Raw genomic sequence first — 14,545 nt, 5'->3', positions numbered from 1 at the left:
CACACAACAAAAGCTGATACTTTTTGGGATTTTTAGCAAATGAAGCCAAGCAGGGATCTGATTACTAAAAATAACCAGAAAGAAAGGAAAACCTGCGTTGGGTCCTAGGAAAATGCCAGCTACAAGAGATTTATTCCTTTGATGTGTAAATATAATATTATGTTCATTTTGGCTTGTATTATGCTAGCTTGGTGCACATGCGTAACCCAAAAGTGAATTAAAAGACATCGAAGAAGAAGAGAGCCTTCATCCACAGACGACCCCCAAAAAGGGGGGCAAACGAGTGGTAGAGCATGCACGGTAAAGGTGGTGATGAGGGCGGGGGTAGAAGTGTGATGAATTGAAAATGGGAGGAGATGCCATTGACATTTGGCATAGAAGGGGAGAATCTTCACTTGGCAAGCTCGTACGTGAGGTGGCAAGGGTCCAAGAACCTTGCACCTCGTGCCCCGTGGTTATCTTTTGCTTATGCACTATTATTGGAACTAAATTATCCCTTATATTTAATCAAATTATATTGTCAATATTTCAAGTGTATCCAATTTAATATATTTTCTAAACTATTCAGTTAAAATTGCTGCTCCCTCTAATATTGTTTGGTTTTTCTGATGATGGGATAATTGGGCAAACATACCAACGAGCACAAAGCCTTTATTTCTGCAAGCTCAGGGATGCTGGGGGGATCTTTGCACCATCAGGCCGAGGTACAAGGCTCTGGATCCTCCAAAGGAACACAGCCAGCCCCCTTGAGTAGGAGAAGGCACCGTCTCAGTTGCAGCCCCGGGTGCCTCCTGTGGGCCAGGGCACAGCCCCGGCTGTAAATGTGTTGGGCTGCAGAACAGGGCCAGGGCGGAGCTCAGCAGCCTGACCAGAGCCCAGGGCCGCAGCCCTTCCCTGCCGGGGCCCGAGCCTGCCACAGTCCGGCTCGGCCTGAGCAGCCCGGCCTGGCCCCAGGGGATGGGGTCCGCCCGCCCGCTGTGCCTGCAGGCCGGGCCCAAGGCTTTGCAAGAGGCTTTCTCCCAGCTTTGCAAAACCTCGGCCAAGTGACCCTTTGCTGTGCTGAGAAGAGTAAAAATCCCCCTCAAATGTAACCTCGCTGCACACCTCATGAGGCATTCCTGCACACCTTAGGAGAGGCCATCAATACTCCTTTGTGATTCATGAGGGATCCCTGCACCCCTCGGTATGGACCCCAAAATATCCATGCCTGCTGCATGGGGCCCAGGACCAGATGATGCTGGGGAAGGAAATGCGCCCTTAGCCCAGGGACGCACAGCATGGGCTCCCCCAGCCCTCAGGGCCCCGCCACTGGTCACAGCAGCCCCTGCCTGGCTCCTGCCTGCCCACACCGTGGGCATCCATGGCTGCTCCTGGCCATGGATCTCTGCCTGTGCTTCCGCTGAGTGGGCTTTGATCCTGCCACCACCTGGACAGAGCTGTGACAACTCCATTTCTTTATTGAAACATCAAATGCGGGCCAAGCCCTGCCCTGGCAGACAGGGGCTGGCCAACTTCAATCCTGGCTGGGGAACAGGACCAGGGGGCTCAGGGGCAGAGGGTCTCGTTTGGGAGGGGTGGGTTTTGGGAAGAGTTCATGACAGTGCTGGAGCCATGGCAGGGCAGAGAGGGGCACACATGCAAAATTTGGATAACAGGTTGAGAGTATTTTACCTGAGTTGTTAGGCTCCTCTTCTAGAGATGCACGGGAGCTCCTGTGGAGACACAAGGTGACTGAGGCCCCAGCTGCCAGTGGCACACAGGGACCCTCCTGCACAGCCGGGCCCAGAGCTGGCAAGGCTCCCCAGCACGGCTGGAGCTGCTGGCACAGCTTGGCCCAGCTGCACAGCTGCCCCTCAAGGCCCCGGCCAGCAGGGCACGGCTGTGGGCAGGCTCCCTGGGCAGGAGCGGGCCCCAGAGCGCCTCTGCCTTTCAAGGGCAATCTCGTCCCTGCTCTTTCTCCTCCCCACTGTGCTGTGCCTCTGCCCTGTGCCCCTGGGGCTGCTCTTGGCCAGGCAGCCTCAGTGGGAGCCAGCACTGGCTGCAGCCCCAGCGGGCCCCCCAGGAACAGGCCCAGCAATGAGGAGGCCAATGAAAGCTCTGGGCAGCAGCAGAACCCTCAGCAGAGTTCTTTGGACAATCATGGACTGGCCACACCTACACTGCAGCCTCACTGGGAATGTTTCCTATGTACAGTAGACTTTCAAAAGAAGCTGTTTGAGGGAAAGGTGAACTAAAAACTCACCCTTTACTGTTCCAGCAACTCCAAATTCGGAGACAGCATAAGATGAAGATCAGCTCCAAGAGAAGCAGGCCTGCGAGTAACCCTAGCCAGAAGCCTGTTCCCTGACAGAAACCCCCTCCAGGGCCCTTCTGGGAATCAGGAACATGTGCTGTGGTTCCAGCTGCACCTGTGGGAGCAATGGGGAGCGTCAGCCCGTGCTGTGCTGCACTGCTGAGCTGGCAGCATGGTGGATGTGGGCAGGACGTTCTCGGTTTCCCCCAGAGCTGGGGCCTGCAGGCACCTTGCCGCCCCTTGGCACAGGCTGTGCCACCCAACAACGCCCAGCAGAGGCTGGGAGGAGAGCCCGGGGGCTGTGGAGCTGCTTGAGCAGTGACTGCTTGGAGGGACACGGGCCAAAGCCATCCCTGAGCAGCCACTGCCAGCCCTGGCCCTCCCCGCCCCGTGACAGCTCCCCCAGCCCCAGGGCACAGAGTCAGGCCTTGTCAGGACCCAGTGCAGCCCGTGCCCAGTCGGGAGCCAAGGCTGGCTCTGGCCCTGGGCTCGCGGCAGGGCTCCTGCTCGGGGCTGCTCCTGTGCCTTGGGCCTCTGGGCACTCAGGGCCAGCTCCAGAGCAGCTGCAGCAGGAGGGACATTGGTGCACAAGTCCCCTTTCCCCGGGGCTGTGAACGAGCTCCAAAGGCACCTCCAGCTTTGGCTGCGGCCAGGCCGTGCAAGGGCAGGCCCTGGAGGAAGAGCTGCAGCCACGCAGCCCTGCCAAGGGCTGAGCCCTGCTGAGCCCAGCACAGCAATTACCTTCTGAGCCTGTGCTCGTACCCATGCCTGTGTTTGGCTTGGCCTTCCTTCCTGCAGGAGGGGCTGCCAATCGGCCTCTGCTTCGTTGTGGAAACACCTCCTTCTGTCCTGCCTTTTGGCCCATCACTTGAGAAACAAAAAGTACACCTTAACAGACGGAACAGTTATCCATTATTTTGATGGCATGTTCAGGACCTCATGCTTATGCAATATCAGGTAAAATCAACAAATCATCTGGGCTTTTTCAGCTGGGCCAGGGCCCACCCTCCTCCAAACATCTGCCAGTGCTGAGCAGAAGCTGTGAGTGGATCGTGCAGGGCGAGGGCACACACGTGCCTGGCTCTGTTCTGGCACCTGCAGCGAAGCCCCCCTGGCCGAGCTTTGGGCTCTGAGCTGGCAGCTCTCCCAGGGGAAAGGCCTTGACCTACCCTCACGATCTCCCAGAGGCTCAATCCTGAACGTGGGCTGGGAAGCCAGATCACCTTTACCAACAGGCTCAGCTGCAAAGAAAGGCAAGACACAACAGCTCCAATGGCACTGCTGAAGATTCTCCTTCAGGCCTGAGTGGCAGTGAGGGCACCTGGGTGATTGGTGACATCCAAGGCACTGCCTTGGCTCTGCCTTCCAGTCAGGAGCAGGGCCAGGGGGACCTCGTGATTGCAGTGGCCCCACACTGGGATGGAAGGAGCCCCTTGTGGGGCAGTCAGGACAGAATGGACTCCCTGGAGCTGCCAGCAGCTCCAAACCCAGCCCCAGGCAGGGCCAGGGCTTGGCAGTGGCAGCAGAAGCAGCTCAGCCTCCCTAGGGGTAGCAAAGGAGCTGAGAAAGGCTCAGCCCTAGGCCCAGCCCCTTCCCTCTCTGCTCTGCTCTGTGGCTGCACAGAGCACACAGAAGGACACTGTGGCATTGCACACAGGAGGAGGATGGACAGATAAATGCTCTTTCCTCCCACTGACAGCGATCCTGTAGTATCCCTCAGGGCTCCAGAAGGGAGCAGGGCAAGGTTTCCAGAACTGATCAACCTTCAGTGAAATTTAAGGGAACTGGCTCATGAGTAAACTCTTGCCACACAGCCACGGATTATTCTGTCAGGAAAGGTACATTCAGAACATGGCTACAACATCTGGCAAGGTCTTCAAACTACCATTCACCAGCATTTCCAAGTAATCCAAGTCATGATCTCAGTCGAGAAGGGATCACAGATCCTACAGAACCATTTCCATGGTGTGCTGGGATCCCCTTCTCCCTTGGGGAATTGGGCACTGCCAGGGGGTGGGGTACAGCCGTGGGAGCCTGTGCCTCCTGGTCACTCTCCACACTCTTTGCAGGTCCTGTGCAGCATGCCTGGAGGGGCAGCTGCAGCAGCCCAGGGCCCTGGGGCTCTCTCCCTCCCACACAGGAAAGCCTCACTAAATGCTTGGGGAAATCTGCAGTGCCACAGCTGTCACTCCCAACCTCCGTCCTTCCCTCCTGCTTGCCCACCTGCCCATGGAACAGCTCCCACAGCCCACGGGCACATGGCCAGGCCCTCTCAGGACACACTGGAGCCTTGCTCTCCCCCTCTGCCCTTTCCCCACCACGGGTACCCTGTGCAGCCGCTCCCAGGTTTCGGGACGTGTCTCCCACGGAGGGAGCCCAGCAGGACAGCTCAGTACCCGAGTGCCCTGAGCCTGCTCGGGACAATTCCTCTGGGCTGTGCCCATCTTGTTCGGGTTGTGCCCGCAGTGCCAAGCAGCAGAGAGGGCAGCTCAAGCCTCAGCAGGGCTCAGGCCCAGAGGCACAGCAATTACCTCCTGTGGCTGTGCCTGGCATCACCCTCCTTCCTGCAGGAAATGCCACCTTCCATAGAGCCCCTCTGTCCATCCCTTGATAAAGGAAGAGGCACAGCTGGATCAGATGAAATCATTGCACATTCAGGAGGTGGCCTCTTCAGGACGCAATACTTCTCCAAAACATGGGTAAGGAGCAGGAAAATCCTGATCCCCCCTAACCATTGGGGCTGGCTTTGGCCCTCCCTCCTCCAAGTGGCTACACCTCAGGATATGCCTGGGGACCGGGAAAATGCAGGGGATCCCTGGTGAGTTGGGGATGTGTAGCAGCTGATGCCCAATGCCTTCCTGCAGAGGCTGGGGAGAAGCTGCAGCCAGGCCAGGCTGGGAAACAGCCCTGCAGGGCATGGAAGCAGCAGCGGGGCAGCGAGGCTGCCATGGATCCCTTCCCGCTGTTCTGGGCATGGCATGTCCAGACATGCAGCCAGAGCCCTCAGCTGCTGAGCCCCAGGACAAGGCTGAGGAAAATGCTCTCACCATTGCCTTTGAGCAGTTCTGTCACTATTGTTTTCAAGATGTTGTTTGGCTCGTGGGGTTTCTTGTGTCCTGGGGCTTTGTTCTTCCCTCTCAGAGGACCTTAACGGAAAGTAGTTCCATTTCCCATGAATGGATGCCACAGAAGCAGGGCTCAGCCTGTTGCGTCAGCAGGGACAACACTACTCACCCCAGCGACTGGAGCCAGGCCTCTCTGTAGGAATCAGCAAAGGGGCAGGAAAAGTCCTCCCTGCAGACACATCTGTAACACAACAGCCACAGTAGGTGGATAACCTGGTTGCTGTGAAGTTGTCAACAATTATTACTGTGTAGGACAGTGAGAACATACCTGAAGGAGGCTCCAAAGGCTTCAACACTTTTCTCAACCAATCTAATGGGGAAGCCTTTTGAGCAACCTCATCTAGAACGGAGCAGAGATGAGAACATTTTTCAGGGTGTGTTGGGATCCCCTTCTGCTTTGGGAATTGGGCACTGAAAGGGGGTCAGGTAAGGCCGTGGGAGCCAGGGGTGAATGGGCAAGGTCAAAATGCACAAGGGCCTGAGGAGCTCTGGGCAGGCTCCTGGTCACTCTGCACCCTCTTTCCCTGCCCTGTGCAACATCCATGGTGGGGCGGCTGAAGCAACCCAGGGCCCTGGGAGCTCTTGGCTGCCTTGCCCCAGGTGAAGGCTGAGGGAATGCACCCACCTTGTCCTGCCTGCTGCATTTCCTTCAGCATTTCCCTCATTTGTTCAGATGGCTCATGGGGTTTCTTCTGTCCAATAGCTTTGTTCTGTCCCCTTGGAGGACCTTAGAGCAACACGGTTCCATTTCCCATGAATGGATGCCACAAAAGCAGGGCTCAGCCTGCGGGGTCAGCAGGGACACACTACTCACCCCTGCGACGGGAACCTGGCTTCTGTGTAGGGACAGGAAAAGTCCTCCCTGCAGACACATCTGTAACACATCAGCCACTGAAGCTTCTGCCATCTCTGCTCATCTGCACGGGCACCACTGAGCCGCAGGAGCAGTGAGGGGATCGCGCAGGGCGAGGGCACACACGTGCATGGCTCTGCCCTGGCACCTGCAGCGATGCCCCCCTGGCCGAGCTTAGGGCTCTGAGCTGACAGCTCTCCCAGGGGAAAGGCCTTGATCTACCCTCACCATCTCCCAGAGGCTCAATCGTGGATGTGGTTTGGGAAGCCAGATCACCTTCATCAACAGGTTCAGCTGCAAAGAATGGCAGGACAGAACATCACCCGTGGCAGTGTAGCAGATCCTCAGGCTGCAGGCAAGGCTCAGCCCTGGGGCACAGCCCTGGGCCTGGCCCCTCCCCATTCTACTCTTCTCTGTGACTGCACAGAGCACACGGAAGGACACAGTGGCATTGCACATGGGAGGAGGATGGACAGCTAAATGCTCCTTCCTGCCACTGACAGCCATCCTGTGGGATCCCTCGGTGCTCCAGAAAGAAGCAGGCAAGGTTTACAGAATTCTTCAGCCCTGACTTAACGTTAACGAAAATGGCCGATGGGTGAGCTCTTGCCACATGGACACTGATTATTCTGCCAGTAAAAAGGGAAATTCAGAACTTGCCTTTGGCATTTGCCATGACATTCAAAGTGTCATTCACCTGGACTTCCAAATCTTCCAAGGCGTGATCCAAATCTAGAATGGAGCAAAGACCTGAACCATTTTCTTTTGTGTGCTGGGAACCCCTTCTGGCTTGGGAATTGGACACTGCAAGGGGGTTGGGTACGGCCGTGGGAGCCAGGTGTGAATGGACAAGGTCAAACTGCACAAAGGGCCTGGGGAGCTCTGGGCAGGCTCCTGGTCACTCTGCACCCTCTTTCCATGCCCTGTGACACATCCATGGTGGGGCGGCTGAAGCAACCCAGGGCCCTGGGAGCTGTCACTTCCACAGCTGCAACTCTTGCTAAATCCCTGGGGAAAACTGCAGCAGGCAGTGCCACAGCTATCCCCCTGTCCCCCTCCATCCCTCCTGCCCCTTCTCCTTCCCTTTCTACCTACTTCTGTCTCTCCAACCATCTTTCCCCTGGGACAAATCCCCCAGCACACTGGCACATAGCCAGGCCCTCTCAGGACCCACTGGAGCCTTGCTCTCCCCCTCTGCCCTTTCCCCACCATGGACACCCCGTGCAGCCGCTCCCAGGTTTCGGGACTTGTCTCCCATGGAGGGAGCCCAGCAGGACAGCTCAATATCCGAGTGCCCTGAGCCTGCTCGAGACAATTCCTCTGGGCTGTGCCCGTCTTGTCCGGGCTGTGCCCGCAGTGCCAAGCAGCAGAGAGGGCAGCTCAAGCCTCAGCTGGGCTCGGGCCTAGAGGCACAGCAATTACCTCCTGTGGCTGTGCCTGGCATCGCCTCCCTTCCTGCAGAAGAGGCTGTCCATGAGCCACTGGTTCCTCCAGGAAATGCTTCCTTTTGCACAGCCTCTCCATCTGCTTCTGGAGAAAAGAGAGAGCTGGATCATATTGGACTGTTCCCCATTGGAGAGGTGGCATCTTCAGGAGGCAATGCCTCTCAAAGACATGGTTAAGATTTAAGAAATCCCTTTCAACTTTTTGGGTAGGGCAGGGCTCTCCCTTCTCCATATAGGTGCCCCTTCTGATTTGCCTGGAGACGGGAAATTGCAGGGCATCTCATGCCTGTGGTGCGGTTTGGGCTGCCTGTCAGCTGATGCCCAGTGCCTTCCTGCACAGGCTGGGGAGAAGCTGCAGCCAGGTCAGGCTGGGAAACTGCCCTGCAGGGCATGGAAGCAGCAGCGGGGCAGCGAGGCTGCCATGGATCCCTTCCTGCTGTGCCAGGCTCGGCGTGTCCAGATGTGCAGCCAAAGTCTCGGCTGCTGAGCCCCAGGTGAAGGCTGAGGGAATGCACCCACCTTGTCCTGCCTGCTGCATTTCCTTCAGCATTTCCTTTATTTGTTCAGAGGGCTCATGGGGTTTCTTCTGTCCAATAGCTTTGTTCTTTCGCCTTGGAGGACCTTAGAGCAACACGGTTCCATTTCCCATGAATGGATGCCACAAAAGGAGGGCTCAGCCTGCAGGGTCAGCAGGGACACACTACTCACCCCTGCGACGGGAACCTGGTTTCTGTGTAGGGACAGGAAAAGTCCTCCCTGCAGACACATCTGTAACACATCAGCCACTGAAGCTTCTGCCATCTCTGCTCATCTGCACGGGCACCACTGAGCCGCAGGAGCAGTGAGGAGATCGCGCAGGGCGAGGGCACACACGTGCATGGCTCTGCCCTGGCACCTGCAGCGATGCCCCCCTGGCCGAGCTTTGGGCTCTGAGCTGACAGCTCTCCCAGGGGAAAGGCCTTGATCTACCTTCACCATCTCCCAGAGGCTCAGTCATGGATGTGGTTTTGGAAGCCAGATCACCTTCACCAAAAAGTTCAGCTGCAAAGAAAGGCGGGACAGAATATCACCCGTGGCACTGTAGCAGATCCTCAGGCTGCAGGCAAGGCTCAGCCCTGGGGCACAGCCCTGGGCCTGGCCCCTGCCCGTTCTACTCTTCTCTGTGGCTGCACAGAGCACACAGAAGGACACAGTGGCATTGCACACGGGAGGAGGATGGACAGATAAATGCTCCTTCCTCCCACTGACAGTGATCCTGTGGGATCCCTCAGTGCTCCACAAAAGAGCGGGGCAAAGTTTACAAAATTCTTCAGCCCTGACTTAACGTTAACAAAAATGGCCGATGGGTGAGCTCTTGCCACATGGACACTGATTAGTCTGCCAGTAAAAAGGGAAATTCAGAACTTGCCTCTGGCATTCACCAAGACATTCACAGTGTCATTCACCTGGACTTCCAAATCTTGCAAGGCGTGATCCAAATCTAGAATGGAACAAAGATCTGAACCATTTCATTTTTGTGTTGGGATCCCCTTCTGCCTTTGGGAACAGGGCATTGCAAGGGGGTTGGTTAAGTCTACGGGAGCCAGGTGTGAATGGACAAGGCCAAACTGCACAGGGGCCTCGGGAGCTCTGGGCAGGCTCCTGGTCACTGCACCTTCTTTGCAGGCCCTGTGACACATCCCTGGAGAGGCAACAGGGGCAGCCCAGGGCCCATGGTGTCTCTCTCCCTCCCCCAGAGGAAACCCTCCCTAAAGGCCTGGGGAAAACCATCCCCGGCGCTTCCCGGGGAGCAGGGAGCGCTGTCCTGGGAAAGGGGAGACAGGCTGCCGGCTCACCTGCTCGCCACCCTTGCAGCGGAGCAGCCTGGGCAGCCCTGGCAGGCAGGGCCACGGCCAGGAGGAGCAGGAGGAAGAGGCGCAGAGCAAGGGCCATGGTGCCTTGCCTTCTGCCAGTCCCGCAGCTCTTGCTGCCACCGCTGTCCTGACACCGCTGTCCCAATGTCAGCACCACTGCTGCCACCGCTGCTGCTGCTGCCGCAACAGTTGTGCTCAAGGACTGAGTGCTCGCTCCTTGTGCTGCTGTGCAACCACGGGGCTCTGGCACCTCTGTGACCTCAGAGCCAACTGTGACCTCAGCCTGCTGTGACCCCTGAGCCTGCTGTGACCTCATGGCCTCAGCTGTACCCCCAGAGTGTGCCCGCATCTGTACAAATGGACTGCCTTGATTGTTTTTGTGTATCCCAGGTCCATTGCTCAGCCAAACCTTAATTGTCACCTGCTGACATTGTGGGTCAGACTGTGTCCATGGAGATGCTCTTGATGGCTTCCCTCTTTTCCTGGGCTTGCCACTGGAGGAGGTCCAGGCCCAGATGATGCCAGGGAAGGAAATGTGCCCTCAGCCCAGGGACGCTCAGCATGGGCTCCCCCAGCCCTCGGGACCCCGCCGCTGGTCACAGCAGCCCCTGCCTGGCTCCTGCCTGCCCACACCGTGGGGATCCATGGCTGCTCCTGGGCATGGAGCTGAGCCAGTGTGGCTGCCAGGTGGGCTTTGCTACTGCTGCCACCCGGACATTGGGGTGACAGCTCCATCTCTTTATTGCAACAGAAATGCTGGGCCAAGCTCTGCCCACCTTCAGTAGGGGCCAGAGATCAGGGCCTGTGCCTTCAGGGGAGAGGACCTTGTTTGGGTGGTGGCAGCACCTGCACAGCAACAAGTTGGTAAAGCAACAGTGGCAGGGACCTGAAAATATCCCTGTGTGCCTCACAAACAATCCATGAACACCAATGCAGAGACCCCAAGATGGCCTTGTGTGCCTCACAAAAGAACCCAGCCTCTTGCCCACCTTAGCAAGGACTCAGCTCCTCTCCAAGCCTTGTCAGCAAGCACTAAACCGCCACGGTAATTGTGAGGAAGTCAAGCCCCTGCCAGCTTTACAAATGTCTCCAGTCACTTGAACACCATAGAAAAGATCCCAAATCCCCATAGAAGCTCATGAGGAACCCCAGCCACATGCACCACTTCCAAAGGACCCAAAGCCCCGCACATCTTAGTGCAAAATTTGACACGCACAAGACCAGCCCCTCCAGCTTGTGTGCCTCATTGCGGACCCCTGGCATCTGCCAGCATTACAAGAGTCCCCCATACCCTGCATGCCAGAGAAAAGCCAGGCTTGCCATTAACTCTAGCCAACAGTGTGTTCCCTGACAAAAATCAATTCTCTTCGGGGAATAGGGAACATGTGTGGTGGGGCCGCCTGCACCTGTGGGAGCAATGGGGAGCGTCAGCCCGTGCTGTGCTGCACTGCTGAGCTGGCAGTGGATGCGGGCAGGACGTTCTCCGTTTCCCCCAGAGCTGGGGCCTGCAGGCACCTTGCTGGCCCTTGGCATAGGCTGTGCCACCCAACAAAGCCCAGCAGGCCGGAAGGAGAGCCCGGGGTCAGCAGAGAGCTGAGAGAAGGCCCTGCTCTAGAACTGAGGAAGTTCCACTAGAAGCAAACAAAATGGTAACTTGAAGAGATGCCCACTGTGCTCACAGTTTGACTGACAAGACTAAGACGAGAGCTTGTCAAAAATCCCAGGAAATATCTGGGAAAAGGTTTTATGTATGTTGGTTGTGACCAGGTACAAAGCTCCTGCGGGAAAAGACTCTCTGCAGCAGGCTGGCTGGCTGAAGGGGTCTTATTTCTTCCTAGAATAAAGATTACCACTGAAATGCAATTTTACTTTTTATTGTAAAAGGGGGAAATATTTTCCAGAACTCTAAAAGTAGTTTCAAAAATTTCAAAAATTAGTTCCTGTTGTGGAAACAGGAACAAAACATTTGGGGATTTCTCTCTACAAAGGATATTTCTAAATATTTCTAAGAATGAAAAGTGAAGACAAAATGGGGTCACTTTTTCTCTCGATTTTAAAACTACTTACAAAAATCTTTAAACACTATAGTAATTGGGAAGATATATTTGGGGGTGTCTCTCTTCAGAAAAACTATTTTGAAATACTTCTACAAATTTCTAATTTCTAAAACAGAAAACCTAAGCAAATGGAGTTGCTTTTTCTCAGGAGCCCCATGCTGCTGCCTGCCCCCTGGGCTCCCGCAGGCCTCGGGACCCCGCCGCTGGTCACAGCAGCCCCTGCCTGGCTCCTGCCTGCCCACACCGTGGGCATCCACGGCCGCTTCTGGCCATGGAGCTCAGCCAGTGCTGCTGCCGGCTGGGCTCTGCTGCTGCTGCCACCCAAACACTGGGGTGATGGCACCTTCCCTTTAGTGCAACTAAAGAAAGGGCCATCACCTAGCCTGGCAGAGAGCAGGGTTAACTTCAGTGTTGCTTAGAGGGCAGGGTCAGGGGGCTCAGGGGCAGAGGAAACGACATGTTAGTCTCAGGAGGGGCTGGAGGGTGCTGGGCTGCTCCTGGGGTCTATAGAAGAAGTCGAGACGGGACAGAAGGAGATCAAAAAGGAGATGCAAGTAGCTTGGGGATATACATGGAGAGAGGAGGTGGCAGTGGGATCTCCAGGAGAATAGGAGATTTCCTTGTCGATGGCTGTTCTGGAGTCTTCTTCTCAGAATTCTTGACAGGGCTGCCCAGGCTCTTCTAACTGCTGGAGGAGCTGCTCCTGCTGTTTGGTTGTGAGGTGCAGCTGCCGTCTTACAACTCCTGTCCAGAGGTGAAACTGTGGAAAGAAGAGGTGGCTGAGGCTCCAGCTGCCAGCGGCACACAGGGAACCTCCTGCACAGCAGGGCCCTGAGCTGGCAAGGCTCCCCAGCACGGCTGGAGCTGCTGGCACAGCCTGGCCCAGCTGCACAGCTGCCCCTCAAGGCCCCGGCCAGCAGGGCACGGCTGTGGGCAGGCTCCCTGGGCAGGAGCGGGCCCCAGAGCGCCTCTGCCTTTCAAGGGCAATCTCGTCCCTGCTCTTTCTCCTCCCCACTGTGCTGTGCCTCTGCCCTGTGCCCCTGGGGCTGCTCTTGGCCAGGCAGCCTCAGTGGGAGCCAGCACTGGCTGCAGCCCCAGCGGGCCCCCCAGGAACAGGCCCAGCAATGAGGAGGCCAATGAAAGCTCTGGGCAGCAGCAGAACCCTCAGCAGAGTTCTTTGGACAATAATGGACTGGCCACACCTACACTGCAGCCTCACTGGGAATGTTTCCTATGTACAGTAGACTTTCAAAAGAAGCTGTTTGAGGGAAAGGTCAACTAAACACTCACTGTCTCCTCTTCAAGTAAGTCCAAATTCGGACGGAGCATAAGAGGAAGATCAGATCCAAGACAAGCAGGCCTGCCAGTAACCCCAGACTAAAGCCTGTTCCTTGACAGAAACCCTTTCCAAGGATCTTCTGGGCATCAGGAACATGTGCTGTGGTTCCAGCTGCACCTGTGGGAGCAATGGGGAGCGTCAGCTCATTCTGCCATTCTTTCATTCTTTCCCCCTGGGAGGCCACAGAAGTGATTTTGCATAGACTGGTAGTGGGTGAGCTTGGTACATAATTTGTAGATGTGAGTTGCAGACATCTCAGTCCTTTCAGAGTGGTATGAGAAACCCACTCTCTGCCAGTTCATTGACTTTATTACTGTTTCAGTTTTCTATTTTTTTTTTTTTTTGCTATACTCCATTGGCTTGGGGGTTTTGTTTGTCTTCGTTTGTTTTTGGTTTTGTTTTTTAATTTTTTTTCTTTTTTTTTCAGGTTGGAAAGAGTTATAAAGATCCATATGACAGCTGTACTCACTACACATGCACTGAATCAGCAGGCCAGTTTTCCTTGACTAGTACAATAAAGGTCTGCCTGCCATTTGAAGAAGCAAACTGTGTGCCAGTAAGTATTTTATAGCCAGAGAAAGACTTCTGTAATGAGCCTTGATCCTGGCCTGGGAGTTATAGTTGCTGAGTATTTCTTGATCTTTCCTTGTTTGAAAGAAATGTGCTTTTCCAGCCCTGTGTCCCGTGGAAAAAGCCAAAAATATTTGCAAACAAGCCCACACCATTTACATTGTTGTGGCATAAGCATTGGAACTTGAAAAAGAAGGGTATTGGAGTAATAGCAATGAAGGATTTTCATCGCTGGAGAAACATCAGTGTTATAAAATGCAATTGAACAAGTGGTGACTCATCATGGATCCTTGTGGGACTGATGAACAAAATGTCTCCTGATATGTGGTGTCCCATTAAGCAGGGAAATGGAACATGAATGAGCTGGCAGCACGGTGGATGCGGGCAGGACGTTCTCCGTTTCCCCCAGAGCTGGGGCCTGCAGGCACCTTGCCGCCCCTTGGCACAGGCTGTGCCACCCAACAAAGCCCAGCAGGCCGGGAGGAGAGCCCGGGGGCAGCGCAGCTTCTTGGGCAGTGGCTGCTTGGAGGGACAGGGGCCAAACCCATCCCTGAGCAGCCACTGCCAGCCCTGGCCCTCCCTGCCCCATGACAGCTCCCCCAGCCCCGGGGCACAGAGTCAGGCCCTGTCAGGACCCAGTGCAGCCCCTGCCCAGTCGGGAGCCAAGGCTGGCTCTGGCCCTGGGCTCGCGGCAGGGCTCCCGCTCGGGGCTGCTTCTGTGCCTTGGGCCTCTGGGCACTCAGGGCCAGCTCTGGAGCAGCTGCAGCAGGAGGGACGTTGGTGCACGGGTCCCCTTTCCCAGGGGCTGTGAACGAGCTCCAGAGGTGCCTTCAGCTTTGCCTGCCGCCGGGCCATGCAAGGGCAGACCCTGGGGGAAGAGCTGCAGCCACACAGCCCCGCCAAGGGCTGAGCCCTGCTGAGCCCAGCACAGCAATTACCTTCTGAGCCTGTGCCCGTGCCCATGCCTGTGTTTGGCTTGGCCTTCCTTCCTGCAGGAGGGGCTGCCAATC

This window comes from Zonotrichia albicollis, chromosome 9, assembly GCF_047830755.1.
Source record: "Zonotrichia albicollis isolate bZonAlb1 chromosome 9, bZonAlb1.hap1, whole genome shotgun sequence".
NCBI lineage: Eukaryota > Metazoa > Chordata > Aves > Passeriformes > Passerellidae > Zonotrichia > Zonotrichia albicollis.
This window is presented reverse-complemented; position numbering follows the sequence as displayed.